The sequence below is a fragment of the Dasypus novemcinctus genome, chromosome 13 (genome assembly GCF_030445035.2).
Source record: "Dasypus novemcinctus isolate mDasNov1 chromosome 13, mDasNov1.1.hap2, whole genome shotgun sequence".
Taxonomy (NCBI): Eukaryota; Metazoa; Chordata; class Mammalia; order Cingulata; family Dasypodidae; genus Dasypus; species Dasypus novemcinctus.
The window spans coordinates 74,473,061-74,490,807 of record NC_080685.1 but is presented as its reverse complement, the minus strand read 5'-3'; the positions used below and the strand labels follow the sequence as shown (position 1 = coordinate 74,490,807).

The 17,747-nt window shown below is 34.7% G+C and overlaps 1 pseudogene; it reads right to left on the bottom strand.

Moving 5' to 3' along the window:
- Window positions 1-1,106: 1,106 nt before the first annotated feature.
- Window positions 1,107-2,937, bottom strand: LOC101411084 (glutamyl-tRNA(Gln) amidotransferase subunit A, mitochondrial pseudogene; annotated as a pseudogene).
- Between the last annotated feature and the right edge of the window lie 14,810 nt (window positions 2,938-17,747).

The following is a 17,747-nucleotide window of genomic DNA, read 5'->3' as shown; positions in this document are numbered from 1 at the left end:
ATCCTCTCAGGTACTTCCCAGCTAAGCTAGCACTAATCTATTTTTGTCTCTACAGAATTTCTTATTCTGGATTTACACATGAATGGAATTATAGAATAAGTGGGCTTCTTTCACTAGCATTATTTATTCACAAGTCATACAAACTGTAACATGTATGAATACTTCAATCATTTTCATGGTTGAATGACATTTCATTGTATGTGCATACCACATATTATTTATTCAATCATTTGTTTATGGACTTTGAGTTGTTTCCAACATTTGTAATTGTGAATAATGCTGCTAACAGCATTGGTGAGCAAGAACCTGCTTTCAATTCTATTGGCTATAAACTTAGAAGTTGAACAGCTGTGTCATATTATAATTCTACGTTTAACTTTTTGAGAACTGCCAAGTTGTCCAAAGTGGTTGCACCATCACACATTCCCACCCACCAACAATGTAGACTGGTTCCAATTTCTCTGCATCCTAACCAACACTTATTTTCCATTTTTTAAAAAAGCTATCCTATTGTGTGTGAAGTGGCATCTAATGGGTTTGATTTGCATTTCATAAATGACTAATGATGTTGAAAGTTTTTTCATGTGCTTCCTGGCCATTTGTGCATCTTCTTTAGAGAAAAAGTTATTCAGATCCTTTCCCAATTTTTTATTGGACTGTCTTGTATTATTGAGTTCTAGTGTAATTTATATATTCCAGAAGTTCTTTACCATAAATATGATATGCAAATAATTTCTCCCATTTTCTAAGTTGTCTTTTCATTTTCTTGACTGGGTCATTGGATGCACAAAAGACTTCAATTTTTATGAATGTCTATTTTTTTTTTCTTTTGTTGCTCATGCTTTTGGTCTCAGACCTAAAAATTCTTTGCGAAATCTAAGGTTGTGAAGAATTATCGCTATGTTTTTGTCTAATTGTCTAACAGTTTTATAGGTTTAGTACTTACATTCATATCTTTGATCTATTTTAATTTTGAATATGGTGTGAGATACTAGTAATTTATTTTTATGACTCTTTTTCATGTGACTTATATAATCAATCTATGATTTTTTTCCTCCAGAGAATAAAATCTTTAATAAATCATTTTAATTTGCATGATATTTTTATCAATACTGTTTTAGTAGAGAAACAGAAACTAACTTTTCATTTTCAAAGACTGCTGAACTATCATCCATTAGTTCTTGAACTTGAATAACAGGAAACTGTACTTGTTTTTCAAACCATTTGGCAATTGTCGGAAGCTGTTGGTCACAAAATGCATGTCCAATAAACTGCAGCCCTATTGGCAACCCTTGGCTTGAGAGGCCTGCAGGGACACTCACTGCTGGCAATCCTGCCAGATTTACAGACTGCACGAATATATCATCCTGGGCACTTTGGTTCTGTTGTCTTCTTTGATGAACTCCAAGTATGGTACTGCCTCATTTAAGGAGTTAACAAGACATCCACTCCAGAGTTAAAAACATTCACGAAATCATTGGCAATGAGCCTCTTCACTTTCTGTACTTTGATGAAATAATTCTCATAGTTTTCTTTTTTTTGTCTTTATTTATTTTTTTAATGTTCCATTAAAAAAATATGAGGTCCCCATATACCCCACAAACCCTCACCCCACTCTTCCCCCCAATAACAACAAACTCCTCCCATCATGAGACATTCATTGCATTTGGTGAATACATCTCTGAGCACCGCTGCACCTCATGGTCAATGGTCCACATCATAGCCCACACTCTCCCACAGTCCACCCAGTGGACCAGGGGAGGACATACAATGTCATAGTTTTCTTTTAATAAGAAAAAGTTTCCTGAGAGAATTCGTCCTCTAACCACATCATTAAACCCTTCTCTTTTGGTTGCTGCATACATGGCTTCAGTAGACACATCAATATCACACCTGTGACCATATTCTAGCCCATCAAATCTTGCCATATTTGATTCCACTTCTGATGTACACAATACATGGTAACGGACATTGAGTAAATGGTGTGGGGCAAGGACACTTCAATTACTTTAGCCCCAAAGTCTCAAAGAGGTCAGCAGCTTTGAACCAAAGAGATCGTATTTCAGATGAAAATTCTGGGACAAGATATTCCTTTGGAATTCACATGTATAGTTTGCTCACATCTGCCAAGCTGGGAAGTATAAATGGTTTAACAGGGTATTACACTGTAGTAAAGTCTTTGGGGTCATGTCCAGCTAGTATAACCAACACAATTGCTGCATCATCCACACATTTGGTTAAGATTCCTGGCATATCCATTGAATTAACCAAGGGAATAAGACCATGACGGGAAACTAGGCCATAGCTTGGTTTTAAACCAACAAGCCCCCAGTGGATAGCTAGATTTCTGGTTGATCCTCCTGTATCTGATCCTAATGCCACAAAGCATGTGAATGCTGTTACAGCAGCCACACTACCACCTGAGCTTTCTCCAGTTATCAACCAATTTAAACCTTCATTCTTGCCATGGTGTTTCTCCTTCCTCTTTTCTCTATATTGCTTTGAATAACTCCAACGGTTTTTAACTGGTCCAAATACACTATCTGTGCTTCCAGATCCCATAGCAAACTCATCTAAATTTGTTTTTCCCATAAGTAGAGCTCCTTGATTCAATAACTTCTGAACTGCTGTAGCATTATAAGGTGGTATATAACCTTTCAGCATGTTTGATGCACATGTTGTCTCAATGCCAAATGTGCTAAAGTTGTCTTTTACTGCAATAGGAATTCCATCTAAATTTCCAAGTGATTGACCTTTCTCATATCTGTTTTCTGATTCTTTAGCTTGCTTTAAGGTCCCCTCTTCTGATATAGTAATGTAAGGATTTAGAAATGTGGTCTTCTTGATAAGGTATAGACAGTTTTGACAGAGCTCTTTTGGAGTAATTTGGCCTTGTTTCAGTTCTGCAGAAACTTCTCAGAGGGTCTGGCACAGCATGATCTTTGTACTCAGTCAGCCACCACAGGCACCAGGTGACAAAGAGAAAAACTGGAAAAAAAGGGTCAACAGCAGCTACCAGTAGTAAATGGGTGTAGCCATCTTTGATCATCACTAATCTACGATTATTTTGACGAAATCTGGTTGTGTAAATATTCCAACTTTTTTTCAAAATTATATTGGCTCTTTAGTTTATTTCTTTTATCTTTCTCTATAAATCTTTTAAGTTCATTTTTTTATTTTGAAAGAAGTTTTAGATTACATAAATGTTACATAAAAAATATAGGGGATTCCCATATAAGCCCTCCCTCACCACCTCCCACACTTTTCCCCACCAGAAACATCTTTCATTAGTTTGATATATTTGTTACAATTGATGAACACATATTGAAGCATTGATACTAACTATAACTAAATTATAGTTTGCACTTTGCCCTGCACATTTTTATAGGTTTTAACAAAATATATAATGGCCTGTATCCACCATTGCAATGTTATGCCGGCCAGTTCCAATGTCCCCCAAATGCCCCATATTACATCTATTCTTCCTTCTCCGTCCCCTCAGAACCTCACCGATATAACCACTGCCTTTATACCAATGATACAAGTTCTTCCAGTGCTAGAATAATAATAAGTTTATTCTGGTACATAGTTGCATTCCTCCTTATGTTTGTTCATTCCTCAAGCTTGAGGATTTGGGGATGGTGATGCCCACTCTGTTTCTGATTGAGAGGGGCTTAGATCCCATGGGAAAGATGTATGGAACTGTCTTGCTTGCAGTTGTAGACACTCTCTGTTTTTAGGAATGGTATCATCCATCATCTTCCTTTTGTTAGTTGTCTTGGGCGAGTCTAATGAACTAGAGAGTAGGTGTTGCAACTATTGCTGAGATTCAGGGCTCAAATTACATGAACAGACTGAAGGTTTAAGTCTCTGGGACATAGATTTAATGACTATAGTGCTAATTATTGGTTGAAATAAAAGCGGCAGAAGAGTCATGTGTAGGGAAATTGTAAAATAGTCTAACTCTATTACAATAGGGAGCATATATTCCCAGTAAGGCCCACTGATAGGGTGACAAATTCCTGAGATTGTCTGCCCTGCCTATAGGGTCAACATATCTCTAAAGCCCTCAGGCACCCAGGTATTTGAGGCACTGTTTACTGTGGCAGGCAATGAGATACTGCTGAGACACGCATAATTGTAACCTCTGGAATGATCTCCTGACTCATTTGAAATCTCAGCCATAAAAACTCATTTGTATTTAATATTTCCTTCTTTTGGTCAAGGTCTTTTTCCAAATGCATTGCTAGTCAGGACTTGGTAATAATCCCTCAGTGCCAGGGATGCGCATCCCTGCATGCCTGTCCCATGTCTGGAAGAAGGTAATGTGTTTATATGCTGAGTTTGGCTTAGAGAAAGGCCACATTGGAACAACAAGGAGTCTCTCAGGATGTAACTCTTAGGCAATATAATACTAGGCTAAGCTTCAATTTCACAAGAAAAACATTCGTAAGTATAAGCATCAACATCAGGGTCTAGCACAATGGTCTGTCCTCCTTTACTAGGCAGTACCCATGTATTTGGGGATTCTTACTACTCTATTAGAGAATGTAGCATGACTTCCCAGGATAGGAATTCATTATTCTTTGGTGTTAGCGTGGATCTCTACTCGCTGAGACAATGTTCCATAACCACTTGAACACATTCATAAGCCATAGAAACATGTCCCATGTGCACCTCCACCGTCATATCCCCCCATCAATGACATTTCACACCAGTGATTCTCCCTGGCCAGTTTTGATCCTTCTGCATTCCAAAACCTCACCATAAACAAAGCCAAAAAAATGAACAAATAAAAATAAAAATAAAATCAAATATCATCATCATCATAACAATAAAATATACAAAATTAAAACTAAAAAGAATAGTAAACTTTAGTTCATGCTTAGTGGCAATGCTCCAAAAGGTGCTCATCAATTGCAATGAATGTACCTCATTCATGAAGGATGCTGTTAATGTGAGAAAATGTGGGAGGTATGGGGAGGGATGCATTTGGGAATTCCCTAAATTTTTTATGTGACATTTGTATAATTTAAGTATCTTTGAAAAATAAAAATAAATAAATAAAAAGAATAAAAAAGAAAAATACAGTAAAAAGTGTTTTTCAATGTTTCATCACTCTAAGATCTGTTACTTTCATGTACAGTAGGAATTTCTTCTGTATGTTTCTCCAATGTCTTTTTTTTTCATCCTCAAAGAAGCTTTAGGTTACAGAAAAGTCACATAAAAAATATAAGGGATTCCCATATACCCAACCCCTTCCCTCGCTACCCATCTCTCTTATTAATAACATTTTACATGTATATTGTACATTTGTTACAATTGATGTACAAATACTGAAGCATTGTTACTAACCATGGTCAACAGTTTAATTATATTTTACATTTTGCACTGTACACTTTTATAGGTTTTGACAAAATGAAATGACCTGTATCCATTTTTGGAAGATCATGCAGAACAATTCCCATAGCCTATGTTCCATCTGTTCTATTCTCAGAAACTATGGTAACCACTAAGTTTCCATTTTTTGAAGAATAAGATTCATAGTTACACAATAATATTAAAGGCTTGACATATTGATATGTTTTCTTTTATTATGCATTGCCCATGTTCTTGAGAGATTCTTGCCCCTCTAATAGCAGGACTACCCAGGATGGGAGTTTAATATTTTCTTGTTTATTTTGTGGGTCTACACACACTGATGTGACATATTATGTCAAAATGAACACTTTCATATTCCACAGAAGCCTGCCCTAGGTGTACTCTATACTGTATACCCCCCACCCCCGATGCCCTGTACCAGTAAACCTCCCCTGCCATGTGCCGGAAGAATGATCCCACCATTGTAGTTTTAATCTCATACTTAGAATCAGCTTGTCAATGACTACACATTTCTGCTTCATTTTTTTTTATGGGATTGTGAAGAATCTATAAATTAATTTTGGTAGAGTAGATGTGTTAATAAAATATCCTATTTATCTAGTCTCCTTAATTAGGAATCCTAAATATATCTTTCCTCTATCTACTTCTTTTCATCTTTGGTGCTACCACCCTGGGGATATATCATAATGCTGTCTGTTAAATCAGTTGCTCCTTTATTCATTTCCCCATACCATGGCTGGTATCAATTAAAACTGAAGGTCTGATTATTACACTCCTCCAATTAAAGCTCTTCAATGTGGACTTCTGCTTATTCTTAAGGTTTGCATCCAGTGTGGATTCAATCTAACAAAACTACAGCAAAACCACAACTTAGTTCACATAGATATTGGATTGATTCAGCAACCACACTAGCATACTGATAGAAGAAAAAGCAGGCCCTTTTGTATGGGTACATATTATTTCCCTTAATCTATGCCAGGCATCAATGAACTATGGCCCAGGATCATATCCTGCCCAAAATATATTTTGTATGGTCTATGGAATAAAAATTTTTGCATTATTATATGGTTGAAAAAAATAAAAAAGATTATTTCATAGTGCATAAAATTATATAAAATTCAAATTTCAGTAAACATAAGTAGTTTGAATGGAATATGTCACTCTCGTTTACTTGTATATTATGTATGGTTGCTTTTGTGCTACAGTTGCAGAGTTGAGTAAATAGAACATATGACCCGCATATTTGCTATGTGCCCTTTTACAAGAATAAATAAATAATAATAGATTGCCAACTACATATCTATACATTTTTTGTTTGTTTTAGTATATTATGTCTAGCATAAATACAATATGGAACATGCTGAGAAACAAGAAACTATGATCCTCAGGGAAAATGTGAAACAGGGCATTAAAAGTATGCAAGAAAACAAGAAAAGGCCCAAACACTGTGTGTGTTTTTTGTTTGCATTTCTAGGCAGATACTGAAAATAATTTTGATCTAGTTGAAAAGGTGAACAGTCATTAACACATCAAAAATTTCATCAGAAATATGGAAACTATGAAGAAGTAACTAAAAGAAAGGTTAAATACAGGAAAAGAAAAGAAAATGCAATATTAGTAATGAAGAAATCATTAGATGCTTATAGCAGCAGGCTAAAAAGAACCAATGTATTTGATTGAAGGGCAACAGAAATTATCCCAACTGAAAGAAAAAGAGGAAAAAAAAATGCAGCAATATCCACTGGTCTAATATGCATAAAATTGTGTCCTAGAAGGAAAGGAGATAATGAGTGAAGCTAAAGAAATATTCAGAGTGACATAAGCTGAGAGTTTTCAAAAAACGATGGCAATATCAACATATTGATCCAAAATATTCAGTGTACTTGAAGCAGGATATAAACACAAAGAAAACTGTACCTTGGTAAATAATATTTAAACTTCTGAAATCAAGGATAATGGGTAATGAAAAAGATATTAAAAGCAGCCAGAGAAAATAGGCACATTACACACAGTATAATGCACATACATACATGCATAAGAAAAAAAGATGAATTCTCCTCAGAAATTTTGGAGGCCAGAAGACAAAGAAAAATATCTTAAAGTGTTAAAAGGGAGAAAACCCTGCCAATCTAAAATTCTACATCCAGGGAAAATAAACTTCAGACTGAATGAAAAGATAAGACATTTTCAGAGAGGCAAAGTTGAGATAATTCATCTCCTTCAGATCCTCACAGGGAGAAATGCTAAAAGGTGTTCTAAGCTTAAAGGGAAAATAAATAGATGATAAATGGTAATTATTCCCATATATGAATATAACTATTGATTACTCAAGCCAATTTAATAACTATGTATTGTGAGATTTAGAGCATATATAGAAATAAAATATATGACAGTAAGAACACAGAGGATAGGAGGGGTATAGTGGAATTTAACTGTTATTTTTCATTTTCCCATACCATGGGGAAGTATATTTATATTTTATTAGATACTATTTTCATTATCTTTAGTAAATGGGATTGTTGGTTCATTGATTATATTTCCCATGTTTTACCTATTATCTTTTTGGATTTCTTGTTTTCTCACAATTTCTAGGATACCAATACACAAAATTCCACATCGTATTTTTAAGATTTCATGTGCTAGGTCTGAAAAAAGACTTTTGTGCATTTACCTGTCAACTGTTGCCAGAGGGCAGCAACGGAAGCCCAAAGCAACAAGAGAGTCACCTCTCCTGGCTCTCGCTTTCCACCAGTGCCTCCCGTTCGCGGAACAACCAGAAGGCAGCTGACAAGAGAACTTTGGAAATAAGAGTTTTGAGATGCCAGCTTACCCAAAGCAAAACAGATCACAGAGCACCAGAAATGAATCCTGAGAGAAAACAGTCAAATAGCTGGAGTTATTACTGGGCTGGCAAAATGAGAAGTGATCCATTTATCTACTCCCTTAATGGTTATTGTTCATTATCTAATGGATGGCAGCCAAATGACACTTTGTTTTATTGTGCTGTCACTGTAGCTATTTTCTGTTTAAAATTTCCATTTCTGGAGGAGGTGCCTTGTTCTTATTTCTAGTAGTTATATCGCTGTACATCGAATATGTCTTCCTCACTTGCAGACACTTTTATCTAGGCTCATAGGCAAAAGCAGAGGGCATAGGCACCAAATTTCATTTTATTTCCAGCCAGTTGATTACCTGCTTTCTAATATCATCATACAAATATCTCATGGATGCAGAAAAAAGTGAGTTTATTTATGCTAAATACAAATTCATATGCAGTAATGCCGTGCATAATTACCATATTGTAATCATATATATATATGATATTAGACCAGTGAAACAAATTCCTCCATATATGAGAAAAGGTGCATACCAAAAACTTTTGGTATTCAATGTATTTGTTGGACGCTCTAAACATATTAACTACTTCTTTAATTTTCCTAATTAAAATAAATTCTAAAAACTATTTTGGAAGCTGATCTCAATGATTTAAAAGTAGACATCATTGGTCTGTACTATTTATAGAAATTTCAGAAAGATAGGAATGAAAGAGTCTGCAAGTGAAATCGAAGCAAAGAAAGAAAATTGCATGGAATCGTCCTACCTCATTTATAGGCTGCAGGACATACAACGAATCTATGTAATTTTTCCTGGAGAAAAGTGGCCATCAAAGTTTAGGATTTAGAGGTTGAAAACCTGACCTGGCAATTTCAAATCCTGAATCTGAAGTGGTATCTATCTAATAGCAATTTGAGCAGGTGTTACATCTGACAAATGTTACAAGTACAAGCTAGATGTAAGAATATTTAACCCTGTGTTCAACAGATCCTCAAAGTTACATAATTACTTGTTTTCATAGACTTTCTTACAGAATCCAGCTTTCTTCAGTTACATAAGTTAATTTTTACCAGATCCTTTTCTAAAAACTTTGTATTGGTTTAATAAGGAAAACTTACATGATTTAGTGGTCGTTCAGTGATATTTTGAAGAAATAATAATCCCTATTTTGTAAATGAATAAAATGAGATTTATGAAGATTATCTAGCTTTACTTGGTCCCATAATTCATATGTATCTGATATGGATTCAATTACAGGTTTTTGTAAAGAACCAGGAAACATGTCAACATTACTTAAGTGTTGAAGATTGAGATTTTAAAAATTGAGCTAATTTCTGTTTTTATTATTAAGATTAGGCATATCTTAAAATAAAAATGATATTTAACAGCACACAGGAAAACAAAATTAAATACGTTGCTTCAAGTGTTTGTCTGCCACTTTGCAGGCTTTTGTCCTTAGGTGATGGTTTAATTTGAAAACCAATAATGATAAACTCTTATGTTTACTGCAGAGGGTTGTTATGAAGAGAAAATGTTATCTAAAATAGGGAAACATGAAGAAAACTTTCATTATTTTGAAATGAACTTATTGCTTTTATTATTATTATTTTAGGTTTTAGCACAGACATATAATTTTTTTTTTCTCTCTAGGGATCACATAGACAAAATTTTGACTTTGGCAAATGTGAAGATATAGTTTTCTTTCCCTCCAATAATTAGATATTACATAATTGAATGAAAAAATTTTCTCAAACTTGACTGTGTGATTGAGGCAAAAACTATATGTTCCTGGCCATGAAATAGACACATACTGAATGTATTTACTACTGACCATTAAGTTAATTAACAGTCTTTACTTAAAAAGTTCAGTCACACAAAATAGAAGGTAAAGGCTATATATTTAATATTAGTTGATTCACAATGGTTTTTTTTAAATAAACTGGATTTTGGTTTATGTATTTGAATATCATTTTGCTGCTGGGTATTTGCATTTTTTAATTTGATTGATTTTAATTATTTTTTCTCTTAACTTCCCAAGTTCGGTGATTTACCTAGGATGACTACAGTCTGGTTTTGTGTAAGTGAAGTTACTAATTTTTCTGTATGGCAACAAAAAAGAAATATTTATAACTCTTACTTTTCTGAATGCAGATTAAGAGTTTCAAATTAATATATTTTAAAATAAATCAGGGGATTGTTATTTGTAATAACAAAATTGGAATTCTTGAATAGAATAGAAATCATGTATTTGATGTGAAAATTAGGAGGGCTAAATCCTGGACTTAAATGAAATAGAGTACTTTAGTTTTCTTTGAAATTACAAAATTGAGCAGAAACAAAGCTGTTATTCAGCTGTTACGGTTCAGTATGTCTGATATCATAGTGCTTAATAAAATAGTGGAATGCTTTCTTACTGGCCTCCTTGAGGGCTCCCCGCCCCCAACACCCTAATCATGCAGTTTTTCCTGTGAGAGTCTCAAGACTTCCTTTCCATCAAACTATAAAAAATTAAGACCTTCCTCAAAAGTGGTCTTCCAGGACTCTGCCTCCAGGCAGACAGTAACTGTTTGGCTGGTTATTGCTTATTAATTACTGTAAACATCACCTTATAATATGAGGACTGTCAAGATAGACGGTGGTTTAAATGTGCATTACAGCCATTGCCTTGTCTCCCTTGTAACCAAAATGAACCTGAAATAGAGAATAAAGTATTAATCACTAAAACAAGGTTGGGACTTTTAATTTTTGAAGAGTCTTCTCCATTCCTCTCCATACATCTGTTTGCACCAAAAAAGTAGGTAAGAACTTTCATCTGGACTTTTTAAAACTTTTTCTTTTCAAATGCTTTCAAACTTATTGGATAGTTAAAAATAAAACACAAACTTTGTACAGAGAACTCCAATATACCCCTATAGTTTCAGATACCCAGATTAACCAATATTAATATTTTCCCACGTTTACCATATTCTCTATCATCTATCTCTTATCTATCTACCTACCTACCTACCTATCATCTACCTATCTCTACCTACACTTCCCTCTCTCTGCCTATCAATCGCTTCATTTTCTGAACACGCGTGTAGGGTGTATGCATCATGCTCTTTGAATATGTACTACTATGTACATGTTCCTAAGAAAGAGGATATTCACTTAAATATAAAGATCAAGTTCAAGAAAGGGAACATTGATATAAAGCAGAGGTTCTTAATCTTTTTGGTTTCATGGACCCTTTTGCTAGTCAGGGGAAAACCACAGACCCCTTACTAAGTCTACACTCTACTGTGTATTATTTAATAAATACATCACACCCACACCAACACATCGCCACAAGAATAATTTTTTTTTTTTTAATTTCAATTCAAGCTCACGGACTCCTTGTTATGAAGTCCTGGTATTGTTGTAGAATTTAAGAGAAGTTCAATTATTTGAGTATAGAGAGGCCAGGACTCAGGAATGATTTTGAGAAGGAAAAATGGTTTATTGACGGCTGGCCAGACTCGGGAACTTCTGTTTGAATCCTGAGCCCTGAACGAGATTTTTAAATGTCTTTTATACAGAGAGGAAAGGCCAAATGGTCCCTTTGTTTCAGTTCTCAATAGGCTTCAATTAGCATATATCTCTTCCACATCTTAGGTAAGCTTTTAGCATGGACTCCAGATATTCTAGATAAGCTTTTAGCATTTTTACTTTTTGCATTTCCCCTAAATACTTAAAGTTTATAGCCCTTGCATTGTTAAACATTTCCTGGGACTGGAGCCCCTTCCACTGTCCCTAAGGGCAGGACTGCAGTCTCTTACCTTTCCACACCCACAAGTCAAACAACTTAGTTATCTCTGAAGAGACAAAGAGCCTTCCACCCATAGCCCACATCATTCCCCCCCTTCTGCCAAAGTTTGACTTGCTAAGCTTTGGCATAATTATTGTTGGAGCTATGAGGTGGATGGCTGTTTGTTGTCTTGATTGATTATTTATCAGTCTTTAGTACAGCATCCAGGACTGTTTTTAGAAGTTTAGAACTTTTCACTCTGGACAGCAGAATCTTGGGCAGGGGCCTCCTGCAGTTATTCTGCTGCCACTGTCACTCACGTGGATTTCCAGTCAGGTTCCAGATCCATCTATTACTTTTATTTTACTCTTAAAGAGTTTACACTTTTAATTTAAAAGGGGTGCTGAAGGGAGACGATCTCTTTTCTGTAACTGCTTCCTGCTGGCCATGGGCTGTAGTCATTGCCTAATAAGGTGTAAAACTCTTTAATTTATTCTAACTGGAGGAAGATGGATCTGGCATTCTGTACGAAGTTGGATGAAGTTTTCATATGGTTAATAAGATGTTCACTCTGAAAGAAACAAACTTAATTAAAAATTTGGAATACCTGTTTTTAAAAGAGGACACATTGGATTACAGAGGTAGACAAGGTTAGGTGCCTATAAAGATGGCATTCCTTAAAAGCTGGTGGGAACAGCATTTATATTCTTTTTTAAGTTATCCATCTTTAGAGAGAAATTGCAACAGACACTTAGCTTTGTCTGAAGACACATTCCAAGCTGTTCAATGATTGACACTCATTCGCTCTGTCAGATGCTCCTGGTGAACTGGCACTCCTTGGGCAACTGGCTTCACTCAGGATTAGAACACTAATTTGGAAATACTCTTAGTTTTCACCTGTGGGAGTGATCAGAACTACAGAATAAAGATTTTTACACCTTGGTTTTCATTGTACAATTTCTAGCAATTTTGGCTTGTTCAATAGGTGACTCACCATCAGCAAGCAAGCCTCACTTTTGCTACACAGCAGAGTACAGCAGAATATAGAAGTTGACTGAGACTGGCTGAGACTGCCACCTTATTCTATAGACATGTTATTAACTGTTTAGAAAATGATTTTACCAGGAATTTAACATGTCTAATATACTTCTGCACTTGATCCAAAATAGAAAAGATAACATTACAATTATTAGGCATATATTTAGTACAGGATAAAAGTACAGCACTTAATATTAACTAATGTATTACTTAATGCATAAGGATTCAGAGTTGCAATTATTAGTTTTGAGTTTCAGGTTTGTAATACCTTACATGTTATCTTTCCATGAGAGCAGGCTATAATGCCAATTGTGTTTAAGTTTCACTTACAGTATCCTGGTATCATGGCTCTACTTAGCATGTTCTTCAACGCAGTGAGCAAGTCGCAGCATCCTTGATCTTAGAGAGATTTTCTAGTATTCTACTAGCCTGGTGCATAGTGCTCTCTGGCACTATGGAACAGTGCCAGTCTGGAGGCGATATCCATTGTACACTTGGCTGTACCGAGTCATTATTGGCTGCTGCAGGAGCTTGAAACTGCAATATAGTTTCCATTGACTTCAGGAGCAGAACCAGAGACTGATATAGCACATATTTTAATTGAGGGGTCAGTGACCAGCTTAGCCAATAACTCACATGGAGAGGCCTCCTGTAATGTATTCAAGGCCTGGTTTGAATGCACAAGAGTTTGACAATGTTAAAGTTTATTTCTTGTTTTTATATATATTTTAAACAACTTAATGCAACACATATATCAAATGACTGTTTACTTATACAATTTTACTATGAAGATAACAGTAGGTACTTTACTTTAGTAAGAGGAAAAATATTATTTTTCATTGTTAGAATGAAAACAGAATATTTCTAATAGAATCAAGACAACTTTTTATTACTATTTACTTAAATGTGTACTTTGCGGTGGCTTTTAGACAGGTTTATTATCATGAAGTTATTTTTGTTACTAATACTAATTTAAGTTTTTTAGTCAACAATGACTTCTACAACTAGAACTATTTAAACATTTTCAGTTTGGAAGATGTTTTACAAACTCTTTATAATTGACTATAACTACATTGACTAGCCACCTCATGTTTAAATAAACTTACTAAATTACAATTACTAATGAAAGAAATTTACTCTTTATTTAAGAGAGCATATCTACAATCTTTTTCTTTTAGCCTAATTTTACTCATTAAAGATTTCATACATAATGTTAATTTAGTTTATAAATTAACTATTGGAGATTACACTCAAGTTAAATAAAATTGAAACTATAATAGTTTATGCAAGGAATGTTCTCTTTTTCTCTTACAGGAAGCTAAAAACTTTTTTTCTTTAAGTTATGAAAATTATTAATTTAAAAGCATACTGACTACCAGGTTTTAAAACACATGCATACTGACTACCAGGTTTTAAAACACATTACACAATTACTTAATTTTTTTAAAATCATAACCCAGGAAAGATCTCTCTATAGTTTTTATGGATTTTTTTTTACTTACTGAAATTTGTTAATAGAGCCACTAATTACTTTTATTTTGTTGGAAAGAAATCTTCTGGAAGAAAATAAGGCTCACCAGATTGTGGAGAAGAAAATAATTTATTTTCAATCTTGCAAGAAGGGGTGCAGAGCCAAATATGGCTGGTGCCACGAACAAAGGAAAATGACACAATTTATACCCCTAAGCTTAGCATGCAAGCTCTTCCTGTTTTTCCATAGATTGGATACTTTAGAAGTTACCGCTTATCTGAGATTTAACTTTCCCACGCAAAAGTTTGATTTAACTGCTTCTTCTATCACATTCTAACTATTTTAGTTTTTACTTGCTCCCCCCTTTGTCAAATAAGGAATAGAATTTAGTGCTGAAATGGCACCGACTTAGTTAGCTCCTTCTTGGGCATCCTTCTACTGCCCATAGGACTGGCTTAAACTGGTCTCCTCCACTGCTGTCTAACTTGGGAGTGGGAGACTGAGGCAGCAGGCCGCCAGGTTACATCAACATTTTTCTTATGTGAAAATTAACCTAATCTTTGTTTTTCTTTTTTTTTTTTTATGGCTGACAAAGGTTTAAACTGGGAAATTACTAGGCAAACTGATTCTTAATTCCCTAGCTTAGTAGATAAGTTTAATCTGCCACACCTAGTCTTGCCTTAAAAGTTCTTGCAAAGAGGAGGCCCTTTCCCAATTGTTTCTATAATCAGATTTTTATGACTTTTTCATCCTGCTTAGTTTAATTTGGGCTTTAAGAATATTTATAAATATAACTGCATATTTAACCTCAACAATTTGAGCAAATAGGCAGATATAAATAGTTTGAGACAAAAACATAACTTTAATTACTTTAAACTTCTAATTTTTACAAAACAAGTGTGACTGCAAACATTTTAAAGACTCTTGAAACTTTTCTTAATTTGCACTATGACTATGCAGTTTACCACAAGAATTTTTCTTCTTACTTAATGGACTGTAATAATTAAAATGTTTTCAATGCCTTAGCACCATTTTGTTTTAGAACTTTATATTTTACTTTGAAATTAGCAGAATTTTGGATAAGCAACAAGATTAATTTTATATATATTTACTGAGGCTATTTGAAGCCTCAGGGAGACAGACTGCTTTCTCTCATGAATTGCCACTCTTAGGAACACTGACCGTCAAGGCAGGAGACTTTTCCCCCTCTACCCCCCTTTTTGATTTTGGAGATAATAAAACTCCAGTGGTCATTTAACTTTATTCTATCAGGCAGCAATTTATTTAGTTTGCACTTGAATTCATGAAAGAAAGTGTTACTAATACAAGGAGAGGAGACAGTGATGTCCCAGCTCTTCTCTGGCCTATAGGGGCAGAAGCTATTATGAAATAACTATAGGCAAAGGCAAGGGGTGAGGTTAGACTTGAAGTAACCATAAACTAAGGAAAGGTAAAGTTTAGAGTTTACACTTAATAATTTCAAGCTAAATTCACCCAGCTATAATTTCAGTTATTACCTTTCTACTGTTTTATAACATAAATGCATTTATAAATGATTTTAACTTAGTTACAGTTTTTATTAATTTTTTTTAAAAAAAACCTATTAATTTTATAACACTTTTAAATACCTTTCTTTCGACTTATAACATATTAAATGAACTTAACTATTACTTTAATTTTTCTTTTAAAGTAAAAGAATAAATCTCTTGCAGTTAGTTTGAAATAAAAAGCTACTTTTTAGGATTTGATTTCTAGAACATAAATGTTCTTTTAAAAGAGGTAAGACTCTTTTTTAAACACTGAAGAAATGATGAGGTTAAAGCACAAGAAGCTATTGATAAAAGATTTTCTTTGTATATTGATCTTATTCAATTTTAATCATAAAAATTTTCTTTCCACAAACCTTCTACACTTTTAGTATTCATTCAGGTTCTGTCTCACACTCTACTCTTTCCAATAATCAATCATTTTATTTTAGGACAAAATCATCTTCTGTTTCCTTAACAATAAAAACACACTCCATATATCTCACATACTAAGTTACTAGGCAAACTTCTTACAACATATAATTGCCATTAATACTAAACAAGCTTGTTAAAATAATGAACTTTTCTTCACTTTAAATACTTAGTAGCATGTAATACTAGAAACAGTTTTTTTGGAAGCAAGTTGGTAGGGGAGATTGGCTGCCGAATAAGTTTTTTATAAAATTGCTTTTTATTATTATTATTATCAATTCAGTTTTGTTAAATAATGACTTTCTGCAATTAGCCACTTAAATACCTTAATTTAAACAATGCTTTGTAAAACTTTTATAATTATTTATACCCTTAAGACAAAATTTTACCTTCACAGAACACATTCTCTTACTTAAGGTTACTACAATACCTTCTAAGAACCTGAGCAGAATGCAAACGTATTTTGGCTTTGACACCCTAAGGAGGGAACTTTATTGCATTTATTCTGATTCTGTTTTTCACCCCCTTCACTTTCCCCCCTTCCAGGCAGTCGGGTGCATAACAAACAGGAATGCGGCTTATGAATAGAAAGGTGGACTCACTGGAAAGGGGCAAGCAGCTCCCCGCTTTCCAGCTTTCAGCTAAAATGGGCAGACAGAACCTACTCAAATTTGGCAACTCTCTCAGGGACCCAGCTACCCTGACTGGGACATCCCCAACAAACTTGGGTGCGTTGCGTGGACACAGATGGCCTCCAAGCCCCGGCAAAGGGCCAGACCAGAGACAAGACAGCAGAGCATGCACAAACATCTAGACTCCGCAAACATCCAGACTCCTCAGCTTTTGCCCCAGAATCATTTCACTCCCTTGCCAATGGCAAGGGAGGGCTCCAGCTCAGCTGTAATTCTACTTTACATAAGGACACAACTCCAACACTAGCATTGAGCTGACACAGACAGAAGCACAAAGGTCACTAATCTGACTCACAAGTTTATATACTTATTTTCACCATGGCTGCCCCCACAGCCATCACAAACCTCAGAACACTTAACATTTGGTATAAAGCGAATTCATTCACAAATTAGCACTATAACAAAAGATTTCAGTTAGACTTTTCCACTGTTTAAACTTTACACCCAGACCAAGCTCCACCAGAAAAGCTGATCTATTTTTCTGTAACCAAGTTTTGTTTTCCTTAATCTAGACCAATTTCCAGGACATTAGGACTTGAACCTATAAATAGCCTTTCCTATTAAAATCGAGACTCCACTCCTTTAGTGGATATAAGACCAGTACC